We start from the raw sequence: 11,917 nt of genomic DNA on the forward strand, positions 1-11,917 counted from the left end.
AAACTTCAGGTTCTAAAGAAATCGTGACCGTTTATTTTGCAATAGTATATGCCATTTTATCTAAAGAAGAAGAAGAAGAAGAAGAAACCTCTCCAACAGCTCACTGCATGAAGTCAATCCAACGGCTGCTGTGCATCCAATTCCGGCCGATGGACGGACCGCACCCTCGTGCTCCTCTTCCACGGCTGCAGCACCGAATCGCCATACCTTGGGGGCAATCTCCATTTGTTCGACCTCAACACCGACGGTACCACCACCCTCTCATTCTCGACGCATGCTTTCCTCTTCCTCCCCTTCTTCTTCTTCATCTCACCCACTGAGCCCCTCTTCTGCAACTCCTCCTTGGCGCTTTCCCCCTCGATATCGCCCTCCTTCTTCAACCAGAATGCCTTCTTCCCCCTCCTCTGCATGAAGGGAACACCGAATTCAGACCCCGCCATCGAAACGCCTTCGGAGACGTGCCGGACGGCCCTCGCCAGGAGGTCGAGCCCCTCGCATCTCGTCGCGAACCCGGCCCACGACGGCGAAGAAGAATTCGACGAGTACTCGGAAGAAGACGAAGTGGGTGCCACGGGAACCTCGTTTTTGGGGTCGGAGGGCTTCGGAATTGCGATTTGGGGGGGCGTCGATCCCCCACTGCCAAGAGGGTCGTCCGCCCCTGATCCTCATCGATTCCGGGCCGAGATCGAATCGACCGCCGACCATCTGACGATTCCAAGCAGATGGTTAACTGGAAAACGGGTCTCCGGCGTCGGATTCCGACGGAAACCGGGAAGGAATCGGCGGAAGGAGATCGGAGTGTGGAGATGGAAGGGAGAGTTGGCGTGCTTAAAGAGCTGTCCGGTATATACTGAAACGAAGTACCAAAATACCCCTGAACTTAATCACCTGTTGAGTTTTAATTATCTAAAATATGTTTTTCTATCCGTAATGAAACTTGGGATTAAACTTGTTTTAGGGGTGGGATTTGTTATTATATATAGGTGTATAATAAGCAGATTAAGACCAATTTTTTGTGATATTTTGGAGAAGGGTCTTTTTGTTATTTTTTAAGATGGTTCGGGATGCTTTGGTAATATGCTTATCCCAATCTGTTCGGAGGAGGACGTATGGGAACAGTAATTTGGTGCAGAGCCCATATCCATTTCCAAGGTGTTTGAAAGAAATCTTTGACAGAAAACTGATTGGACCCACAGCCCAACAAAAGTGGTTGGACCCACAAGCTTTTTTTTATGCCATTGGCCATCTGGATGAATCGGCATCATTCGTTTTAAAATGAACCGCTGAAATTCGTTCTGAACATGAAACGTGCTGGGGGCTTTGGGTGTCCATCATCATTAGTGTTGTTACTATCGGTGCTTATCGGCCTGAATATGATACTGACCTGAATCGGTAAATATATAATATCTTAAAATTAATTTTTTTAAATATTATTTTATAACTTTAACACGTATCATGTTCGGATTGACATGCATTTTGGCAGATTCAGACTGATTCACTTGAGAATCGGTATCCCGCCTGCGATTCCGATACTCACAACATTGATTATCATGATGGATGGATGGCAAGGTGCCTTGAACAGTTTTTCTCTCCAATGCTAGTTAGCATGGCCAAAAAGGGTGAGGCAGGGATGTAAATGGTTTGGGTACTGTAAGGCAAAAATAATGTATTTTTTAAAAATACACCATAATTTGTTGAATAAACAATATTGCAGGTTTTTAATTTTTTCTTAACACTTTTACTTTTTGCCGGTGTGAATTTTTTATTTTTGCATATCATGACTCTAAAATAATACTCTTACGAAACTCGTTAACAAAATCTCATTTGAGGTTGCAAAATTTTAAAAAATATTATAAAATTTGAAACAATTTGCAAAACTCATAATGAGTTTGGAGTGATCACCAGCCAAAATGACAAAATTTTGTGAAAGTCTGAAAATTACAAAATTAGAATAAAAGAGAAAAAATGACTAGTATTATAGTGTCTGAAGTAGTTACAAAGATTAAAAAGCATTAGTACTAGCAATGCATTGCCTCCACTATTGTTACAAAGCTCATGATCAGAAGTACGACTACTATGTTGATCTTGAACGTATAAAATGCTACTATAAAGAGTGACGGATTAATGAGATTTTTTGCGAGCAAGCCATCACATGCATTTTGTATGAGGTAATCTTTTAGATGATTACTACAACACATTTTATACAATTGAATCATATTGAGCTTCATATGGTACTTATCCATTTCATCCGATAGTTGATAATGTCTCACACGTCGCTCTTTCGACCCTTATTCTTGTTTTACTATCGATGCTAATTAAGAAAGCATGATGACATAAAATAAAGAGATGAATAACGAAACACAAAGAGGTGATGCCATACAAGTGCACTGTATGCCATGAGCTTAGCCACAACAAGCAAAAACATGATTAGAAAGTAATGTGTTGGTATTCAATGCAATTAGAAGGTAGTCTATGACATATTTTTTTATAGTTTACATAATTTTTTTTAATATTATACTTTTTTTGTTCAAATACCCATTCGATTTAATGTTGTAGTTTAATGTTGTGGTGCAGGTTATTTTTTTAAAGTATAGATTGGTTATGATATTTAAGCAGAATGGTCAGCCACTATTGTACTGAGCTTGTGGCAATGGAAGTTGATAATTAGTATAAGTTGAATGATGCACTTGCGCTTGTGGATGAAAGCTGATGAAAGTCACCATTACACTTGTGACAATGAAAGTTGAAGTTGTTTGATTCTTATTTTTTAAGGAGAATAAATTATGTATATAATAAGAAATGAAGTTTTTTGTTTTTTGAGTCGAATAATTTGTTTATATAAAAGAAAATTGATTGATTAATTGTTTATGAGAATGAATTATGTATGTAACAAGGAACAAAGTTATTTGATCTTGTTTGATATGTGTTGTTTATGTAACAGGTGATTTATTTGTTTATGAGAATTAACTGTGTATAATATGTATATAACAGAGAATAAACACTTGTTTGTAAATGGTGTTTTTTTGCATCATAAAAGAATTCTGCAAATTACATCTGAATTTTTGCTTTCTTTTTAAATTAGAAATGAATTTTGTAAAGTACATGCAAAAAATTGCGAATGTTCGATATTGCAAAATTTCTTATTAGCATCGTACTGCTATTGCGAAATTTCTTATTTACCTCTACTATTCGCAAGAGATTTACCAAAAAAATCATTAGAGGGGTGTTGTAATTCAGAGTTTGCAAAAATAGAGCATCCAGATACAAAAAATGGGTTAAAAAATATTATTTTTTCATAAAATATAGTCACTCATACATTGCATTCATTTTATTCTTTCACAAAATGAAGATTCTCCTATATTGCATTCATTCTATTCTTTTACAAAGCGAAGTCGTTCATATATTGTATTCATTCTATTTTTTCATAATATATTGCATTCATTTCATTTTTTCACACGAATGTTGTTTCTCACTGTCTGTTTAATGTGAAAAGACATAATATGTGCAAAGGAACCTTCATCTCTTGGGCCTCAAAAATGTTGCATATCGCTGCATTTTTTATGGAAAGAAAACACTATATTTTATATTGTTTTCTTGCATATCACCAAATCAAACACCAACTTACAGACTTTAGGTTTCATATCCCACCCACACCATAAGATGCACTTAAAGAAAAAACTCACAGTTCGTTAGAGTGGAGGCCTCAAGAATGTTACATGTCCCACCTATACCACATGATCAAACCTTAACTATGAGATATGTCAAATTTGTGTGGATGGGAAGATACATTATTATCATTTCTCATTCTCTATGATGAGAATGAGTTGTAGATTTTATTTCCAATGCCACACATTCTATAAGATGCCCTTATCAAAAAACTCATTGTCAATGATTTTTGACTGACGAAGTATCAATGATCTTCTCACAACCCCGATGCTTAACCCTGAAAAAATAACTATAATTTCTCATTGTTTAGAAAACACAAAAAATTAGTTTATGTGAAACCTTATATTTACTTTTATACTATTCTTATGAAATTTTGCAAGAAAAAATAATTGTACAATACATATGCAATTGGAATAAAAAAATTTCCAATATTAGACTTTTGTAATTTTTCATAATTTCGCAATTATCGAACTTTCACAAATTTTATGATTTTCATTGGTAATTGTGCTAAATACATCATGAGTTTTGCAGATTGTTTAGAATTTCGCAACCTCGAATGCAGTTTTGTTGATGAATTTTATGGGTGTATTATTTTAGCCTCATATGACATTCGAAAATAAAAAATTTGCACATGCTAAGGGGTAAAAGCATCAAGAAAAAAATGAGAACTTGTGATATTGTCCATTTAACAAATTTGGTAAATTGAGGCATTTTTTGAAACACATCATTTTTTTGAACAGTACGATCATTTTCAAATTCAGATTTCGATGATGAAAAACTCATATTAGATCTACTTTTAAAAAAAAAAAAGATATTGTTTCAATGTTAAAAGCAACAAGATTTCAGGTCAAATGACATAGCTAGCTGGATAGTTAAGTCACACTATCATATTCGAGGGATCTTGGCTTCCAATCAATATGGGTTATGAAAGAAGAAGAAAAAAGTAAAGGACAACAAGCTTTGAGATCTAACCATGTTGCTTACAAGCCAAACACTTCAAAACTGCACTATCTGATATAAAATATATCAAAAGTGTATTTATAAATACCTTACATGCTTATATAAATACTTTACATGCTTGTAGCAAAGCATGAAGTCTTAACACTTGTCTAAATTATGCTTGTCGAGCCTATTTTATGAGTTCAAACAAGCCACTAGTGGCTCGTCTCATTTTCCAGCCCTAAATTCATCCATGATATTGTCGAGCACAAACAAGCTAGCTTGATAACACCAATCCATCTTAAACATGGATGAGCCTTTGGTTGTGGCAAATTTCTCCACAACCATTTCCTAGTTTAGATCAAACATGATAGATAATAACTGGTTTTATAGAAATATCTTTGGCCTTTGGTTCCATTCTTACTTGTGATGGACAACACTATGTGCTCTACAGGTTAAACACTTTCAAGATTCCAAAAGCCTAGCCTCATGAACCAGATGTAAAGAAAACTAGAAAATTAAAAAAACTTATGAAAATTCGGTAAAATAATGAAGGTAGGGCATTAGTACCATCTTTGCTTTCATTCCAAAACTCTCTTTTGATCATTTTGATATGTAGAACCGTTATTTGTACTACTGGGTACCCGTTTCTTAATTAGGTTAATTATACTTTCTTTTCTTAACTAGGGTTGGATTCTACTACTGTTTACAAAGGAGAGTCCTTACCCAATTAGGTAAGTTATATATTCAAATTACAGGAGTCCACATAAAATTATAACTTATTCTCAAACTCTTTTTGGACATCCTAGTGAAACTTTACTATATATATATATATATATATATATATAGTATGTAAAACTTTGACTTGCTCGTTTGACCCACTAAATGGGCTCCCATGACCCTGAAAAAGGTGGCAAACGATGGTGAACTTTGAATTTAGTAGATACCGTTTGCCAGTTGCAGACCTAAAAATAAGCTTTCCAATGGCATAAGAATTATTGAATTCTGATATAGGATGACAAAGTAATGCCCTGTTTGATTATATGTGTAGGTTTGAGATGGACCCAAATGTTGATCCGATTAATCCGGATAAAACCTAGATCCACTTGTATAAAAAACAACAATTTCTTCCCATGCTTCTTTAAAATGGATAGCCAAGCTTACAACTCCAACCTAATGAACAGGCCTGCTTCCGGTCCTTCGGTACTTGGTCCCACTTGCTTCCCACAGTTAAAACATTGGAGCTTTGCATAGAAATGGTGGGTTTTCTCAGCTTGGTGGAGGATTTGACGAAGAAGTAACTCTCGCCGCTTCAATGGTGTAGATCTCAAACACCACTACCATCCAACAAGCGATTCAGCCAGACATATATTTTACCCAGCATCCTCTGTTTGGCTTGGTTCAGATATTTCATGGATTGGGTTTGATCAAACTGGTCCCATCTAACTACTGCACCCATTCCCTTAATACCCTTCCCTCTATCTCAGTTGTCAAATTTGATGCCAACTATAAATTTAAGGGTGTTACCCTTTATAGGAGTCTTGTTGGAGGGTTGCAATACCTTACTTCCTTCCTACAATGCCAACTATATTAGACAATTTATACGCAAGCCATCCATTAACAGTTCAAATGGTGAAAAGAATTCTGGATCCAATTAGAAACCAGATTCGGGTTTGGTATTGAGTTTTTTATTGAAACCCGACCCATATCCAACTAAAATCCAAACCTGATTAAGTGTAAATATTGGGTTTTAAGCTAGGCAAATCCGGATTCGGTTTTAACTTTCTTCATTTGACTTCTGAATCTGAATCCAAATCCGTTTAGATTGGATTCAATTGGGTTTTGTCTTTTTCCATCGAATCTGGCCCGTTGACATCCTAATAAATTTCATTTTTTCTCTAAAAGAACATTTTGGCTAGGGCAACAACGGACATAAAATAACAGGCACAAGATCTAGACTGTTTTACCTATGCATGAGATTTTTCTAAATCTTGATGAAGCACCAAAGCCAAAGTTGGTAGGAGTAGGAGGCTTAGTTTATCTAGATTGGTTTGTTATAGTAGTGATTGGTGTTTTATTTTACAAAGTTTTTGCATGTAGTTTGTGGGATTTTTACGGACATATTTTTTCATGTGGGCCTTTCTACTAAAAACTAATTGAAGTTGTTAGTTTTGTAGGAATATTGAGATATTGTTCGTTGATTAGCTAGAAAACTTTAGGGGCACATAATAGTATTTAATTATTTCTTCACTATAGGTTTATTATGTTACTAACTCATTAAACATATATAATGGAATTATTGTACTGTTTATTGATTAATTTTCAAATTCAAGAAGATACTTTACATTTAACTGAAATCTTGGGCTGTTTTTGTATGTTTCCACTGAATACTTGCCAGTTTAGGCCTTCAATTCTTAGCCACCAATTACCAAATACTGATGTGATTGGCTTATAAAGGAAGAGCAGCAGAGAAATTAAACAGGAATGGGCACTTGGAAACTGAGGCGACTCATGATTATGCTGATCAGTAGAGGGTAGAGTCTAACCGAGGGGTCTCAGGTTCGAACCACAGGGCCAGCTTGAGTATAAAAGTGAAATACTGAACACTAAAGGAAGAGACAGGAAAGGCTAAGCATGTCCATGCTTCAATCGCACCACTTGAGATATTTGCCTTTAAAGCTAAGATTGTGAATGCTTGCCTTGAGGTCCTCCATGTAGAAAGCAACCTCACAAATCTGGTTCTAGGGATAATAATCACACGATAAATTAAAATTTGTTATATTATGAAAAAATTCAGGGAAATATTAGCTTGGGAGCGAACGGCATGGTAATATAAAGGGCATGATACAGGTTATGCCTTGGGACGAAAGACAACCTGAGAAGGAAGCACCCGCAAGAGCAGGTGTGGATGAGGAGGCCTTTTTTTTATATTTACACCGAGAAACCACCCTCAGGATCAGAGACCTAACGCCATTGGCTTTGCCTGTCGTGCTTATGGTTGCTGTCCTGGCAGAGTAGAACAATGTATCAGCCTTTGAAAATATCACTTAATTTGCCAATGTTTGTGAGATAGGTAGAAATAAATAAATGCATACCCATTGAACAGGCAACTTGGTTACTTGCAAAAGTAAAAGGCACCAAGAGCCTAACCAAGGAAGCTGTCATTAGCACCTCTAATCAATAAAACAAAGAGCCATGAGCACAATCCTGAATAGAGACTTTTCTCTTATTGTCTTTATATAGACTACAATGAGAATCCAATTTAATACATTTGGAAAGATCTAGAATAGCCTTAGAATTAAGAATACAAATCTTGGTTCATGATCTTTCCTTTCTATTATGATCTTCAGGATTAGGTAATCTCAGTTGAAGTTTAGCAGGTGACGGTTGGAAGACTCTTATCAGTATGGACTTTTTCTTTCTATCATGCATGATCTTCGTTAGATTCACTAGATGACTTTCCTTTCATATGGACACTACCTTGAGAGTCTATTTGGAAAGGAGTTGTGGTGATCGATCCTTCCAGGATCTTATCTCTAGAAAACTGCTTTAAAGCGATTCAATTCAGGACTTCTGAGGATCCACACCTCTTAGCCCAAGAAATTCATATTAGTTAGATTCAAGAATATGCCCCATGAATTTACAAGCAAGTAGAGCCGTTTGTGGAGATGAACTGTTAAGCCTTTGAAATGCATGGGAAAGCAATGCAAAAATGCTAGCTACTTGATATAGATTGAATGGCATAGAAATCATTTGGGATGATGATGGTTGTGGCTGTGGCTTGGCAGAATGTACATTTTGAACTTAAGGGTGAGCTTTGGGATGTTTCGGAGGCCCGGATGTCACGAGTTCAATTCTCCTTGAGATCAAACCTGTAACCGGTACGAAGCATCACTACAGGGCTGTCCACCTTCCTGGGGCGGGCCAATTAGGGCTTGATCCGGGCGGTCTAAGTCCCGGCAGGCCTGACCTATGAGTCAGTTCTGAGCCATGTGATTGAAGTGCCAGGACTAGGCTTAAAAGGCCCATGAGTCCATATATGAGGCCATGCCTGGCTTGTTCTGGCAAAATCCTTTTTCCAGTTCAGAACTAAAGGATAGATTCAATTGACATTTTACATGTCTTTGTTTGGGAAATATCTTGTGCTAGCTAATAAGTCATCTCTTGCGTGTTGTGCTCAGGCAAGGCATTGAGCAGGGCTCCAAAAATATCAATACCAGTTGGATTTTTTTAACCAAGTATGGGCCAAACACTAAGCCTATTGTTGCAAGCAAGATTTTTGTTTTCTTACATGCTCTGATATTTTTCACATTTCTTTCTTGATTTTTTATTGTCTATAACCTGTTAGCTGAATTCAAGATTAGCTGTATACACTGATGGTGATGATATCAAGATTTATTTTTAAAGTTACATTTATTTTATTCGGAAAAACCGCATCAGGATCAGAGACCTAGTCATGCTGCTCGGCCAGACGTACTTATGGTCGTCGTCCTGACAGCATCAAACTCTAAGGGCTTACCCCTCCCAGTTGAAACAGATTGAATATTATCATAAAAAAATTGTCTAGGGCTGCCAACAGGTGGGGTACCCTACCCATCAGGGTATATACTCAAACATGCCCAAATAACAAATTTCTGGGTTTGGGTTTTGCTGGGGTCACGAAAATGAAATCTCAAACCCGGACCCGCATAATTTCAGAAATTTATTTGTATTAAAAATACATATAAAAATACTTTTGCTGGGTTGGGTACCTGGGAAAAATCATGGCCCAAATTAACCCAGCCCACATATTGCTCAGATTGGGTTCGGGTCGACCCAAATATTATTCAGGTCAATGCTTTTCATGCCCATACCCGGGAAGTCAGGTTCGGGTTGGGTACCCACACAAACCTGACCTGTTGACAGCCCTAACAATATCACAGTAATATGGCCATGTTATTCTACCTTAACTTTTAGTTATATCTTTTATATAACACATTTATATATATATTTTTTTGCATTTGTTCTATTCTTTTCATTTTTAATTCTGTAAGGTTTTCCTATGAAAACTGGGAGACATAAAAATTTGAAAATCTCACTAGAAGTTTAAGGCCAATAAGTTGATATTTTTGTATTTTTATCATATGTGCCAAACATTTATGCTTCATCGAGGTTTTTTTTATGTAGGGTCCTCAAAAGATATAGGGTTAATAAACCACCTGACTCACTCGCGAGCTCATATGTGTAAAAACCCTAGGTCTCCCTTGACATATAATAGGTTCCATGGTACATTCAATCTTAACCGTCCAATCAATGAGTAGGATTAGTCCACATTCTCACCTGAATGCGAAATGATCCTGGCCGTCCGGATGCATCAGTTGATCAGCTAGGATCAACATAGGATTATCTGTATCACATGTCGAAGGATAGGGTCCTTTTTGTGCGAAGAACCAGGGCTGGGTATAAAAAAAGGTCATGCTGAGCGTTTTTGCTCATGCTGACATCGTGGCCGTCTGTTTGCATTTTAGATGAATGCCACGTGGTTTTGTTGACTTTTGAACTTTTTAAAATGCAAATCGGATGGCCACGATGTCAGCATGAGCAAAAACGCTCATTTTCAGAATGACCTGATCTGCTTCTATAAAAAAGGTTGCAAGATGGCTTAACTCTTAAATTTTTATACCCAAGAACCAGCGTGCTTAATTTCTAAATTAGTCCATTATTTATATCCAATTCGACCTATAATTTATTTAAAATCAGGCCATGTCGGATCTAACCGGTTCAGTTTCTTGGTTTGAATTGGGTCTACCGAAGTCCGGTTTCTTTTCAAAGATAAATGATCACAGTCGCTCTTAAAAGTAAAAGGGAAGTCTCTCTCTCTCTCTCTCTCTAAATCTTGTTTTTTTCAATAGGCAAGCTGGGGTTAGGCAGACCCCTACCGGTTGATTAATGCGTAAGATTTACAATGTATTCGGTGGTTCCAGCAGGGGTGTCAATGGGTCAGGTTTGACCCGGCCCAAACCCTATACGGTCAGGGTTTGGTAATAAATGGGAAGGTTCGATCGGAATCCGGGTTGAACCCGAAGGGTCTGATTAATATATGGAGCTGTATATGGTTTGTGAAATTTCATACCAGACCCGGGCGTTACCCGAGTTCCGACTAAGATCCACAATTTTGCAATGTAAAAAAGATTAAAAACTTATTATTTTACCGGGTATGGTCCGGGTCTGGTTCATGTAATCCTTATAAGATCCAGGCATGTTTTCTCTTATGGTGGGTCCGATTGGACCCAAATACAGACCCCATACCATCATCTAAAATCAGGCCTCAGCCTGGTTCCACTGGGTATGAACCAAACCCGACCCTTTGACACCCCTAGGGTCCACGGGTGGTCCTTCCAAGACTTCCCCACCCCCCCCACACATGCCATTTTGGCCTCTCTCTTTAAATCTTGGAAAGCTAGAAGATAATGTGAAACTCTTTGATATGAGCTACCAGGGGCAGATTTAACTACAAGTTCCTTCTAAGTGGGCCTAGGCATCGCTTTGTTTGGTCATCAAGTTTGAAACCTGTGTCTGGGATTTTGGATCTGTCTGTGAGTGAAAATAAACCTGCTTGATTTTCATTTTGGATTTTCAAGGATAAATATTAAATAATTTGGACTTGCGTTGGATCTAAGATTGGAATGTTAACCAATTACGAAAAAAACATAACCAGGTCAAGTTCCAACTGGGCTTTAGATCCTACCTTTCTTGGACTGATAATTTTTTCACTCTCTTTGTGAGTTTGGTTTCCATCTTGTCAGGTGGAAGGGACCATGTCAAGACCAGCCTTCCTTGATCTTTCACACAATTATAGAGACTGAAACAAATATCACTGGACTCAATCAAGGTTGGTGCAAGTCATAGGTTTCAAATGTTGGCACGAAAATCTAACCAGGAGGACTAGGACTAGAGACATCTGGATCTATTCGTTGAAAAGGGAAAATTTGATGGTAGATATAGACAAAACCCTAGAATGGCCAACTGCTATAGAACTTGTCCTAAGCCTAGTTGAAGCATGGTTAGGTGATCGGGCTTCAGTACATCACAAGGTATTCAGGCCACACAACACAGAAAATCGTTATGTGTGGTTGTCTTGAATTTTGAACCCACTTTGATCCACGACCCAGACTAAAATATTTTGGTGACAGTATAATATGGATTTTCAATTGGGGATTGTGGTGGTAACAGAGCTAAGCAGGTTATATGTTTCCCCCCGAAGACGGCTGTTAGCTACATCACGTGTTCGGGGGTCTCAATGAGCGCCACGTATATAAGCATGTGCGGCTCG

This window comes from Nuphar pumila, chromosome 8, assembly GCF_984573655.1.
Source record: "Nuphar pumila chromosome 8, dmNupPumi1.hap1.1, whole genome shotgun sequence".
Classification (NCBI taxonomy): Eukaryota; Viridiplantae; Streptophyta; class Magnoliopsida; order Nymphaeales; family Nymphaeaceae; genus Nuphar; species Nuphar pumila.